The 14,489-nt window shown below is 38.0% G+C and overlaps 2 pseudogenes; one reads left to right on the top strand and one right to left on the bottom strand.

The window, feature by feature from the left end:
- The first annotated feature begins 5,730 nt into the window (after nt 1-5,730).
- LOC102129897 (NADH dehydrogenase [ubiquinone] iron-sulfur protein 5-like) lies at nt 5,731-12,025 on the top strand (annotated as a pseudogene).
- A 239-nt stretch (nt 12,026-12,264) lies between these two features.
- LOC102118773 (large ribosomal subunit protein uL22 pseudogene) lies at nt 12,265-12,896 on the bottom strand (annotated as a pseudogene).
- Between the last annotated feature and the right edge of the window lie 1,593 nt (nt 12,897-14,489).

A 14,489-nucleotide genomic window follows, 5' to 3' on the forward strand; every position in this document is an offset into this window, starting at 1 on the left:
ACCATTCATATTTGTGTGAATAAATGATATTCACACAAATATGTTAGAAATTGTACAGTTCTTAGAAAGTTGTCAATAACCTAGCTGTCTATGATATGTACAGTCAGTATAATTTTATTAGTCACAATGCCAGTTATTATTTTGAAATGTTGTATGCTATAGAAATAACAAAATTTCCTTGTCAAATGAACTCTCATAAACTCTTTAACTATGGCCACTGCGAGTCTTATCTAAGTCATCATATATAGTTATTATTTTACTCTGATGCTTTACTGAAAGTGCTTGCAATCAGCTACAGGTCAGAATGCTTTGTTTTCAATAAAAAGGAACGGTTTCATAGATGCATGGAAAGGTCTATGACAGAATGCAAACCTGACTGCTCAGATCCTTATTGGGACTATCCAAAAAGCCTGGTGAGCTGAAGTTAGACTCTCCCACGCTCTGCTTGGGATATAACCATGGCTATGACACTGATGTCTATGATATCACCAAAGATGTTCAAACTTCAAACCAGGAAATCTGCTGGATTTTCATTTCTGTCCTCACTTTACCATCTAAAGCCCAACATCTAGAAATATTCTTGACTGGTTGCACTATGGACTTAGAAACTGGGCTTGTAGACTGCTTCAATGACTAATCCTGTTTTTTCTTTTTCTTTTCATAGAACTTCCCCTCATTAAATGTCTGATGGTTTGTGCTATCCAGCAAATATTCTTTACTACCAAGTCCCAACAGATGGTTCAGCTGGTGCTTAATGAACAAAAGAAGTATAAATAAATTTATATTGTTCAGAGGAAAGAAAAATGTCTCTTCTTTATTTGAACAAGAAGAACTGACAAAGACTCTCTCCCTGACCAAACTTTAGTCAGGCTCCTCTGAGCCTTCTTCTCTACTGGGCGTTGACCTTGGTCCCTGTTTTTGTTGGGTCCGCATAGCCCATTTGTAGCAAGAATCCTGCTGACTCAGGTTAGGGAGAATTTCCCAGGCTAAAATCTGATCAAATTCTTAATGTCTGATCACCCTGACCTGCCTTCAGCAAAAATCCTGTTAGGTTGGTGTAGCAAAAATCCCCCCTACCCTTGATATCTCCTCTTAGTAATTTTTCATTCATTGACCTCCTTATTTTGATTGATAGCTATAAATTTCCATTTATTTTTGCTATACAATCAGTGAGTTGAGTCTGATCTCTCACCTCTGCTGTAATAGTCTTGATACCTATTGCTATAGCCTTGAATTATGTCTTAACAAGTGTCAGAATAATTTTTTCTTTATCTATCTATATATTTGCTTTATATAATATGCATATATGATATATACCATATATATAAACCAAACTCCTATGAGCAAACAAGATTAGCAAATATTAAACCTAACTCTTTTGTTTTGCAAACAATAAAAATGAGACAAAGCTAAGTGAGTTATTTAAAATTAAAAATATTTTCCTCTGGTTGCAATGTAAGCCAGTTCCTCTTTGTGCTATAGTGAATCAAATCAGAAAAGCTGCTAACTTTCACAGATTCACGTGCCAGACTTTAAAACCGTGAATGTTCAGGTCATCCTGTTCTCTCTGTTTAATAGGTTGGAGAAAAAACAGCCATTTATCAAAGGTATGAAGCTCAAACTATATTGTTAGGGAGAATTTCCAAAGAAGGTTTATATATCTTCAATACATAAAATAGTGTCCTGAAGCCAGAATTCTTCCATTAAAAAAATTCTCTCTGCTCCTTCCCCTTTGATTGTATTGTTCTTTAGTGGAACTTGCCCAAAAAAAGGCCTGAAGAGTAAACACATGGCAAGCAATTGTGATCACTCTTCCCTTGCCCTGGCCAAAAGCTTATTAGATTATATTGATTTACCAGCTCTTTCCTTGCAGAAATAGCCTAATTAAATGCTTAATACTGCCTCTGAAGATGAGTTCAGCTCAATAGTTATTTTGGGTTCTAATTTTAGAAGCTGTCCCTCCTATGATTATAATTTTGGTAATGAGAATTAAATGTTGATGTCTCAAATTGGCATTCTCTCCATTCTTTAACGTATTATTTCCTGGAGCCAAAATGTTGTTGGAAGTCCAAGTTTAAATTGGACCCAATCACAGAGTATTTTTACCTTCAGCAGAAAGATTATTCTCTTGTTTACTGGGGAGGATATATGTAATTCTAGCTTTTCTTCTTTCTTTGAAAAGTTATTTGGGGAAAATTTCAAAGTTATTCTGGTTTAAGCTTCAGAGTGGATATATTCTGCATTCAGGATACTATCTCCTTTTTTATGGGAATGGAGCCATAGGATTCTTTTTTCAATGGGCATTTTGCCTTTATAAGAGAAAGATAATTTTAAAGACTTTTTTAAAATTATTTTTTGTAAAGCCACATGATCTAACTTTTGCGACTAACTTCAGCAGTTTAAAAGGCAGGCTCTTATAAGGGCTATAGGAAGATATGGATTTGGAGTAGCTGTGACTTTTTCTCTTCTTTTCCTTCCTTTTCAAGAATAACTAGACTTATTCTTATGGTAGTAAAGGGTTGGCAAATCTAAATGACGCAATCCACCTTTAATCTAAGATAGTCTAAACCTTCATTTTCCAGCAATAGGTGACCCCAAAGTGACTATGTGAAAATTATTTTAAAAGTAGACCACGCATCTCAAATACTACCTTCTCTGGCTAAAAAAATGTATTTATGAGCCTTTTGTGTTTATGAGTCTTTGTGATTGCTCTTTGCTTTAAATTGTCCACCTAAGAGGTCTTTGATGGTAATATTCGTTAAATACCTGCTTCCTTTCCCAAAGACAAGTTTATTATTATTATTTGCAATCTACTAGGAAATAATTTTGAGCAATGTAACTGGACTTGTCCAACTGACAACCAACAAAAAAGTTTTGTTTCATCGCTTTTTTTTGTTTGTTTGTTTCTGTGAAATTAAGGGCATCACTGACACCCTGGAGCATCTGAAAACAAATTTCCTTTTTTGAGGCTTTGGTGGTTATCAAATAGGGTGTGAATTTACCATGCTCCATTGCGCTGAAGGAGACCCGTGTTTGATGGTCTTGCCAGGCATTTACACATTGTATAATGCTGCCTCCACTTTCAGTTCAAAGCAAGCATTGTCTCCTGGGTTTTCACTTAGCTTATATTGCTGCTTCTCATTTATTTTGACATAACAGTTCACTTCAAACTAGATAATCTTCTGATCAGGAAAAAGAGAAGCTAGCTCCTTTCCTTCATAAAACAACCTTTTCTTTGAAGACACAGTTCAGTAAATCCAATAAATTTTGAGACAGCATTACTTTTCATTGGTTGGGTACTATGATAAAAAATGAAAACAAGTCCTTTAAAGATGCTTTTGATACAAGACTTCTTTTTTTTGCTAAGTTTAGAAAAGCCATTCTATATGTATAATAATTTGATAATATTAGCCCACATAAATTTTAGTTGTATTGGTGGAATTTCGGCTTTTGAACTGTGTATGTGAAACAGAAGAAGAGAAAGCAAAACAAACAACCAACTAATGTAGTTGGTTTTTTGTTGAAATTCTAAAGGGAATTTGAACATGAATTCAAAATGCTGTTTATTAAACAGCAAACACAGAGAAATTCATTGTAGAAGTTTAAAACATAGCAAGATTGATTTTAAAAGTGCAACTCAAAGCCATGTTTTAGAAAACGTTTCAGCTAATGGTGGCTAGCAAAAGATCTCTGCTGGCAGTGGTTTTGGAATCTCAGAGGGTTACTTTCTGTGAAACAATGATTTCTTTTTTCTAAGGTTAGTAAGTAAAGTCAATTAAAAGCAATTTCAGGTATGATTGGGAAAACAGAAACAAAACCAGAAACAGTTGTTTGCTTTCAGTGTTGAAGCCCTGAAAGGGAGGTCATTACAAAAATTGTTTTGAAATTTACAACTTTTGGATTGTTCTTGAAGTTTCCTGAAAATATAAATGTCACCTAGTAAGTATTTACAATACACATGTAAAATTTTTATCAAATCACTTTGGAATCCATTGCAAGTGCCCAAACATGCCTGGTAAATGAGCTAACTACACAAACTAGAAATAATAATTTCTAAGTGTCAGTTTATACAAAAGCTTCGTGCATTTTTGCCTGATACAAATACTAGCTAATATTCAGTTGGAGTTTCAGTTTGGAAAGTAATTCTTCATTCACCACATGATGTGATTCTTCTAAGAGTCCTGTAAAATAGATAGGGCAGGTTATATAGTCTCCATTGTGAAGAGACAGTAAATAATAGCTATGATTTATTGAAGGTTAACTGTAAGCCATACATCGTTTAAATATTTTGCATATATTAGCTCATTTATTCCTCTCAACAGCCTTATGAAGTAGATACTATTGTTGTGCTATTTTGGAGACGAAGAAATTACGACACAGAGAGGTTAAGCATCTACCTAAGGCTGTACAGCTAGAAGTGATGAAGGTGAGATTCAAGTTGAGAAATGATTACTGTCCCATTTTGCAGATGAGAAACCTGAGGTTTAGAGAAGCTGAGGTCACTGAGCTCACTAAGCTTACCAAGGTCAAAATCCTTGAAAGGGGCTAGGTGCAGTGGCTCATACTTGTAATTCTAGTGTGCAGATCACTTGAGCCCAGGAGTTTGAGACTAACCTGGTCTCAGGATGGCAAAACCTCGTCTCTGCTAAAAATACAAAAATTAGTTGGGCATGGTGATGTGCATCTGAAGTCCCAGCTACTTGGGAGGCTGAGGTAGGAGGACTGCTTAAGCCCAGGAGGTTGAGGCTGCAATAAGCCATGATTGTGCCACTGCACTCCAGCCTGGGCAACAGAGCGAGCCCTTGTCTCAAACAAACAAACAAAAACAAAAACAAAAAAACAAAACAAAAAACTGACAAAGAACAATACCGAAATTTAGAGAAAAAAAAATCTCTCAATCTGTCTGGCCGTAAAAATCTTAGCTTTTAAGCTTTTAAACATTTTATTACAATGTTTAAACCCTGGTTTCTCCATTATTGATTTTATGCCAAGATATTTAAGCTAATATGTTGCTCAATTGTGGTCACTGTATACAAAAGCTAAATTGGCATTTTTCTCCCACTGTGTAATTTTTAATATCTGTTTCTGCTTTGTAGCTTTGGTAGATAAGTGGCTTTTACTTGGGATACTGGGAAACTTTTGGGGGAGTATAAGATGCAAAGTATACAGTAATGTGCTAGAATCACTGGGGACGCATTTTAAAAATACATCAGCTGATGCCTCTGAACAGATCTATCATATCAGATAGGTATGGCACTACCCAGGGTGGGCGGGGGCTATCAGAAGGAGGCTGCCCTAGCCTGGGTACTTTCAGAAAAGTTCTCCAGCGAAACCTGCTATGTTCTAACCCAGATGAAAACTGCAAGAGGCCCCTCTCCACACCCTCACAAGCTGTCTCACGCTCTGGAGACTTTTCAAGTTGTAGATATTCCCTGACAGTTACAATGAGAGAACTGTTTTCCTCCATCTGGGTAATAAGGCCTCTGATCATTAATTTGGGGGCAGAATTATTGTGCGGTCTGTGGTCAACTAAAATCTATAAATTTTTTTTTCTTACTGAAACCAAGATTAAAATAAGTCATCCCCTTTACGCTGTCTATATTAAATGTACCTAATTTGGGCTCATTATTCTTGTGTGTTGAGCTCTTTGTCAAAATGGATTTGATAATCTAATATATTAGTGAACTATTTTCAGGTTTGTGTCATATAAAAATTTGAAAAGTAGAATCATCCTGAAGCAGCGGCCAGAGAAGAGACAAGGGCACGAGCATCAGAATGCCATGCCTTTCTTGGACGTGCAGAAACGGTTTCGCGTTAACACAGATCGATGGTTGACAATCCAAAGTGCTGAACAGTCCTACAAGATTCCTGCTCGATGTCATCCTTTTGAAAAAGAATGGATAGAATGTGCACATGGAATTGGTGGTATCTGGGCAGAGAAAGAGTACAAAATAGAAAATGATTATTTCATAGAGTATACTTTGGCAGAAAACGATGAGACGTTTGAGTACCATCAGGAAGCAGTGGGACAAGCTGGTAAAGGAAGGGAAGTACACCCGTCCACCTCACCATGTGGGCAAGGGGGAGCCTCGGACCCTAGGCAGACTCCCAAAGTGCTGGGACTACAGGTGTGAGCCACTGCACCCAGCTGTTATAAAGTAGTTTTCAGCTTTATTTCCTTCACTAAAAAATTGGGAGAGTAATAGCAATCTCAAAGGAGTGTTGAACATACTGAGATTTTATATGCATATAAGCACAAACACGTACATATATAACATATATATAATTTCCTTTAGAATAGTACCTGACATGGTAAATATTCAATGAATAGTGTCTATTATTAATAACTAATAATTATTAGTTAATAATTATTAATGGCTAATAATTATTTAATACATTATTATCTTTGAGGATATTGTGAGAGAATTTGATCAATATATGTCTTTCTATGCCAGAATATTATCTCATAAAAAAAAGAGGTGTATTAGTCTTAGCTTACCTCGTAGACCATTTATGATGGATCACTATTAGTCTCTTGTTCTGTTTTCTTTTTTTCTTTTTTTTTTTTTTTTGAGATGGAGTCTCACTCTGTCATCCGGGCTGGAGTACAGTGGCGTGATCTGGGCTCACTGCAACCTCCGCCTCCAGGGTTCAAGCGATTCTCCTACCTCAGCCTCCTGAGTAGCTGGGATTACAGGCGTGCATCACCACACCTGGCTAATTTTTGTATTTTTAGTAGAGACGGGGTTTCACCATGTTGGTCAGGCTGGTCTCGAACTCCTGACCTCATGATCTGCCTGCCTTGGCCTCCCAAAGTACTGGGATTACAGGCATGAGCCACCACACCTGGTTAGTCTCTTATTCTTGAGTTAATATAATATAGTGTTAATCTATTCATATTTCTCAGTTTGTAAAATCTTTGGCTGAGTTTTTTATATTTCTTTCTTTCTTTTTGGAGACAGAGTCTCATTATGTTGCCCAGGCTGGAGCCCAGTGGCTGTTCACAGGCCTGATCCCATTACTAATGAGCATGGGAGTTTTGACCTGCTTAGTTTCTGACTTAGGCCTGTTCACCTCTCCTTAGGCAAACTGTGGTCCCCTGCTCCTAGGAGGTCACCGTATTGATGCTGAACTTAGTGTGAACACCCAATCGGCTTAGTGCACTAGAGTCCGGGTGCACTAGAGTCTTAGTGTGCTAAACTCCTGGACTCAAGCAATCCTTCTGGTTCAGCCTCTTCAGTAGCTGGAATTACAGGCTCACACCACTGCACTCTACAGTTTTTTGTTTCTATGCATGATGAAATAGAATAAAGCCTTGCTTTTCTTAAACCTAGTATTAGCTATATCCCAAGTATCATCTGCCATTGCTGAGAACCCAGAACTAAATAAACAGTTGAGGAGATGAGCTTTCATTTATAGCTTTACTTGTGAAAGGTTGATCTGGCTTTAGTTTTCTTTGGCCATCAGTTTCTAAAAGTTCTTAAAAGTTTGTTTCCCAATCGAGTTAAATGAAATTAGCTAGACAGTTTTGACTATTGCTAAAAAGTCAAAAAGAAAAAACTGTAAGAGATTTTGTTGAGGGCAAGAAAGCAAATTATAAGAATATGATTGGTGTTTTTAATTCTATAACTAATTTTGCACAATGCTATGTTTTGTTGTGGATGAGAGGTGAAAGTGACATTAGAGATTTATCTCAAGTTAAATAAGATTTCATTGCTTTTGGGTAGTGAGCAGACATACAGAAGGATGTTCATTTAATCTCCAGAGAAAGTTTAAATGGGTTTCTGAGTGTGCCAAGAGATAACTGTTCAGGTTTAGTTTATAAGCAGGATTCCTTAGCCAACATTTTTATTTCCCTTTTTATAGTTTCTAAAATAACATTAGCTCTAACATGCCTAACAATCTCAAGAAAATATATCCTAGTTTGTGATATGCACTCTCTGTAATGGTTTACCATCACTTTAGACTTCAGGAATAAGGTTCAGTAATTTTAAAACTCAATGCCGTGACATAGAAAACTACTGGCATTATTAACTTTCAAATCAATGAGGAGAGTAGAAGAATGTTTTAACAAAAGAGCTAATGGCTGTTTTCTTTAACCTATGGTTGGAATAATTAAATAGCATGGCCTTTTCATCCAACGCTAAAAGTAAAATGGAGAGTCTGATGTTTAATATCTGAATCCTGTAGAGGATATCGCTGGCACATGTGGAATAGGTTTCAATTTTCTTCTTCTTTTCTTAAACAGATATTCTTCCTAGCAGCACCACATGATTCTTATTATTTAACATTTATTTAGTAGTGGCAATAGATTTGGCTCTGCATTGAATGTCAGAGAGTAGGGATAATTCCTTCCTGGTGGGCATAGTATAAAAATCAGGCAAACCAAACTTCCATATTCAGAGATAATTATCCATGATATGAGGCAGAGGCAGAGCACGACACAGGTGCTCTGCTCTTTCAGGAGGCATCTTAAACAAAAATAGAGGCGAGAGTGCCCACAACCTAGTGCTGTCATCTGGAATGCTGGTGAAACAAGCCCCTAAAGCTGACTTAAAAGGCACAGCTGAATTGAGCACAAAGAGAAACCAACGGGCTTGTGGATGTTACTGTGCCTTCAATGAAGCTTTAACTCAATAATATGACGATTTAAAAGCAGATGTGGTTTTCCTAACATTGTTACAGTTTCAACCACCCAGCTATTTTGCTCCTTTGTGATTTTGAATGAATTATTGATAAGGAATACTTCAAAGGTGTGCAAAAAATTCTTTTGCGTTTAGCGTTTATAAAACAATGATGTTGATGGAGGGAAAAAGAAAACCACTGTCAATATTTCTCTGAGACTAAACAATAACAAAGTGCCTTCAGGATTCATTTTAATGAGAAATACTAGTGTGGCTCTGTGGAAATCTCGGGACAAGCAGTGCACACTAGCAAATTAATTATAGGTTGGCAGCCAGGCAAATGTAGGAGGCTTATGGTGGCACTGTAGAAAATAAATATTATTTTAATCAGCAATACTGGCTTATTTCCTCAAAGGTAACATCAACCTTTAAATGTACAAGTCACATATATGTAGAAAACGATTTCAAAACAAGGGGTGCGTGGCTTTTCTGACTGCTATTTTCAAGTTAGTACTTGCACAAGGTTTCCTCAAAATAAGGCACAACTGATCCCTTAGTCTTGTCCGTGGTCAGAGAACAGGGTTATCATTACCGACAGCATTTTATCTAAGCCTGACTCTGATCTGTGCTGGAGGAGACATTGACTTTCATGATGGTTTTATGGATCGATGATTCAGGTGGTTCTCCAGATAGCTCTGCTGGATTCCTGGGCCCTGTTTGCAAGTCAAAGCTGCGTCTCCTCCCCTAGGTGGAATTTCTCAGTTCAAGGATTCACTTCTTAGCTGCCTCCAGCTCCTGCAGTTGGCAGCTGACGGGGCAGCGCTGTTAATGCAACCAGAGTGTTTAAAGCGGCAGGTGATAAGAGACGCTGGGATTTTAACAGCATAATGAATTAATTCGCAAACTCACTGAGCACAAATGATAACTTTGGTACAATTTCTAGTTGCAATTAGGAGGGGACTGCATTGTTTTACAGGATAAAGGTATTAGTCCTGATTCTTGTAATGTAATGTGTAGTATACTGGTATCTTTGAGGAAAAGCTAGTTTCTGGATGTGTGAATTTGCCCGTGACCAACTCCTGAAACGGATGCAAATTAAAATGAGCGATTTCTGTGATAGTGAATGTGCTGTAGCATAGCCTCTATACCCAGATTCCTAAGAGGGGGCTGGCAGAGTCTTAGAATTTCATTTTGCCTCAATGCTTATCCAAAAGCAGCATAACCAGCCCGTGTTCAAATGTATCCCAAACTTTTATTATATTTTGAGTTCATCCAGGCTGAGCGTGCAATCTTCATTTTGTACTTCAACCTGTAACTATTTCAGTGACTGCCTTCAGAATCAACAAATTTGAGATGACTTTTAATTTCTGAGATGACTTTTAATTTCTGTGTCCATTGTCCAAGAGAATCGTTCATATCTTCACCCACTATTTCTGGTGTTCCCCCAAAATATTTCTAGCAGAAGAAATACAATTTTAAATACCAACAAGTTTTAGAAAAGCAAATTCTACTTTTATCAGAATTTGATTGGCATTATTAACAGTATTTTCAAAAAGAAAATTGTGAGTTTGTGTTAACGAAAATGTATGCTAATGTCTTTTTAAGAATTATTTGCCATTATTTTTCTCTTTAGATTGCTATACTACTAAAAGTAATCAATAAAATCTATTGTTACCTGTAGAATGCTCAGATAAGTACTAGGTATACATGGCTAATTAAAAAATATCATTTGATGATAATAGTGGTGATAGACATAATGATAAAATACTTGTTCTTTCAGATGACTGACTTATGCTAAAATGATATATTCATTCGATACAATGAATATTCAATGCAATTTAATAAATATTCATTGGACACCTGTGCTAGGCCCTAGGGATATTAAGATGAGAAAGATTCAGTATTTTGAAAGATTATATTGTTACAAATATTCCCTCCTTTTCCTATAAGAGGATTATACTTCCTGCCGGTGGCCATGTACCTTGCAGTGAGTCCTGAGGGAAGGGAATATGTATACTTCTCTATTATTGACCATGTGACTAATTTTTTTTTTTTTTTTTGAGACTGAGTCTGGCTCTGTCGCCCAGGCTGGAGCGCAGTGGCCGGATCTCAGCTCACTGCAAGCTCCGCCTCCCGGGTTTACGCCATTCTCCTTCCTCAGCCTCCCGAGTAGCTGGGACCACAGGCGCCCGCCACTTATGACCTGAGTGGACATGACTCATGCTACATCTGAGCAGCATTGTGTGTTTCTCGCAACATTCTTACTTTTTTCTCTCTTCTCAAGAATGGCATATCTCAAAAAGGAGCTGCTCCTAATCTGAAACACAACCCTGCCTTTAATCTGAGTCCTGGAGAGAAAAGATTAAACAAAGCCACAGCAGTTGACTACAGTTGCCAATGTGTAACATGTCTGTTGTAACTTGCTGAGACTTTGGAAGTTGATTTTTCACCATAGGAAGCTAACTAAAACACTTTACATGGTATTAAACCACAGTACCTTAATTCTAAGGCACTAAAAGTTGTGATAAACTGCACATAAATTTATGACCCAGAAAGAACTAGTTCTAGTCCAATAATCTACAAGCTCAAGTTATGTAACATTGTCGAGATGTACTGTGAGCAAATTACATCTGGGTTGTTCTGCCCAGATTTGGATACTGACAAATTTTAGTGAATTAATTGTGCAGCTATCTCCATTGAGTGTTTAGGTTACCAAAAAGAATAACTCTGCCATAATTTAATTGTCCTAGATGTACAGATCTGGCCCAAGTCAATTGGTAGTTCAAAGTCAAAGTTGACATGCTTTGTTTATCCAGTGGAATGAAAACTAAGGCTTTTTTTCAGGACAGTTAACATGCCAGAGATACATATCCACTCATTTCTAATATCTCTTGATGCTTCTCAATAATTAGGTATCAACAAACATTTGCATCTCTCCCCTCTTTCTCCTCTTAGGGTCTGGGTTACCGTGGATGGAGAGAACTTCTGCCTGAACAGAAAAAATAGACAGTGTGTGTTTTGTCATATGTGTGTTTGCCTGCATCTGAGAGAGAGAGGAAGAGAAAGTGAGGGAATAAAAGTTTTAACTCCGTTCACACTGTATTATACTTCCTTGAGAGTTCTCTTATGCACCTGAAAATATCAGACACCAGATGAAAATCCCGTAATATTGTAAAGAAAATAAAGATTATTTAACATATTTATTTTTGTTGTGTCTTTTCAGAATGTTTTCCTATACACCCTTTGCCAACTGCCTTTCCTTAGACTTGGATGCTAGGACGCAGGCTGCGGTAGATATTGCTAATGCTCGCCTGTGTTTGGCCCTCTTGTTGTCCCTTGGAGCATGGCACACTCCATCTCCCACTGCCCCGCAGCTGGGTCAGTCATGTGATGGGTTCTAGCCAATGGACCTGAACAGGGGTGATACAGTCACTCCCTGGGCACGGCTCTCCAGAGGTCCTTTCTCTTGTTGCCGTTACCTTGGAAGACTCATGCTGAGAGGCCAGTGCCACCAGATGGAATTTGGACAGATTCCCGACTCACTGCTTGGACCTGCAAAAGACTTTTTGGGAGCAAGACATAGGTTTTTATGATTTCTGAACACTTTTTACTTTTTTGCCTTGGAATTAGTTGCTTTTTTTTTTTCTTTTTTTTCCTTTTAATTACATTTATTTTAATGCTGAATTTACTCCTGTGCCATAAGTTTTTGTTTCTTCAATTTCTTCTGGGATATCTTTTCCTTCTGGGCAACCTCCTCTTCTGGTTTAGGAACAATCTGTTCCTTTTCAGTAAGGACCATCTCAATGTGGCAAGGAGAGCTCATGTATGGGTTAATCCGACCATGAGCTCTGTAGGTCCGGCGGTGAATCTCAGGTGCTTTGTTCACTTGGATATGCTCAATGACCAGAGAATCTACATCTAAACCCTTAAGTTCAGCATTACTCTCTGCATTTTTAAGCATGTGCAGCAAAAATTCAGCACTCTTTTTGGGCCACCGACCTTGTGTCCAGCCTCACTGCTTGGCCTGGGCACACCTGCCATCTCCACCATTGTAATGTCGGAATGGTACGCGCTGTTTCTGTAAAGTGACATCAGATACTTCGTGGCTTTTCGTGTATGCATACCCTTGATGGCCTGGGCAGTTTCACGAGTGTTCTTGAAGTGAACACGAAGACTGGAACCTCTTGATTTGCATGATTTCCTGGGGTTCCCTGGGTCAAGTGAATAGCGAATCATTTTCACAGATTACCTCAGGCTGCTTAGGGAAAGAGCTAGTTGCTTTTTCAAATCTGTCCTTCCTTCCTTCTTTTCTTTCTTCTTACTTTTTTTCCTTCTTTTCTTTATTCCAAAAGTATTTATGAAACCAGGATCTATGCTGGGATTACAGTGACAAACAGTAGAGTCATACTACTGCCCTTATGGATTTATAGGGGAGTGAGAATAGCACACATTTAAAACATTTTCTCCCTGTACTAACCACTCTATCAAACTATCTTACTTAACCCTCATAACAACACTGTGAAATAAGACTTCTTATTATCTCTATTTTATAGATAAAGAAACTGGCCTTCAGAGAAGTAAATGACATACCTTGAATCATACAGACAGTGAAGGGCAGAGTTGGGCTTCAACCCTCAGCTGCTTGTTGTCAAAGCCTCGGTGTTAAACACCACGCTATAATAAGGAGTAACTTTTGGTTATCTGGAGAGTTTGATGCAAACTCATCATTATTATTATAGATCTGTCAAAATTAGAGATTTCTCCCCTCTTTGGGCAAGAGTTTGTACTTTGATATTTTGATCATAATGAAAAGGGTATCAAGAGAGTGGGACCAAAGAGTTCCATTCCCCTTACTCTCTGTCTGAAACAATGCTCAGCCATCTTCCAATATTGCCCTCAGTGCTTTCATCCCTCTCTTGAAGGTGGGATTCATCATCTGTGCAGATAGCTTCATGAATCCACTGCTGGGGTGGCTAACAAAGTGGTGGGCACGAGGAGGTTTTCTTACAGTTTTCAGTCAAGCCCCTGTAAGGATAGAATTTCTGTCAAAGGAAGGGGCAGTAGCGACCCTCTTTCCAGGGGGAAGATCTGTGCACCAGTGAGGATGTCTAATTACAACTTTAAAACAATATTGTTTGTAATACAAAGTGAGACCTTTCTCCCACTTATTTATGATTTTCTTTTTCCATCAAAGGAGCAAGCAGGACTTTGAAACAAATCAAGTTTAAGTGAAAATTTTCAATGTCACTGCCTCCCGCCCCCCACCGTTGACTTATAAACAGCTTATTTTACTGGAAGGGGCACAGAAAACTTTGGCTTTTTACTTAAGGACATTTGATAATAGTCACTGTTTGTTAATTTCAGTTGCATCTCCTTAGTAGCAAATTCTCAGGTTCTCAGGTCCTTTAGGGCCACCCTCAACTCCTGCATTGCTGATAACAGCAGTGTTTCTCAAAGTGTAGACCGTTGATCACATCAGATCATCTGAGTCTTCAAAAATGCAGATTCCCAAGTCTCATTACAGGTTTGTTGAGTCAGTCTCTGTTGATATTACCTCCTAGCACTGAGCATTTTCTCAAGGTCCAAGGTGGTTATCATGCACACACTTAAGTTTGAGAACCAGTGTACTGGCACCTAGAGTATCTCCTGGCAAAGGTTTTGCTTTCACAAAGAACAAACATTTTAGCTTTTTATTCTTGTCCTCCTTCCCCTGTCCCACTCTGTTTTAACCCATTTATGGAATAGTCTTACAGAACTTATAACAATAAATTTTCCATTAAAAACGATCTACTGGCCAGACATGGTGGCTCATGCCTGTAATCCCAGCACTTTGGGATTCCGAGGCGGGTGGATCACCTGAGGTCG

Source organism: Macaca fascicularis, chromosome 1 (genome assembly GCF_037993035.2).
Source record: "Macaca fascicularis isolate 582-1 chromosome 1, T2T-MFA8v1.1".
Taxonomy (NCBI): Eukaryota; Metazoa; Chordata; class Mammalia; order Primates; family Cercopithecidae; genus Macaca; species Macaca fascicularis.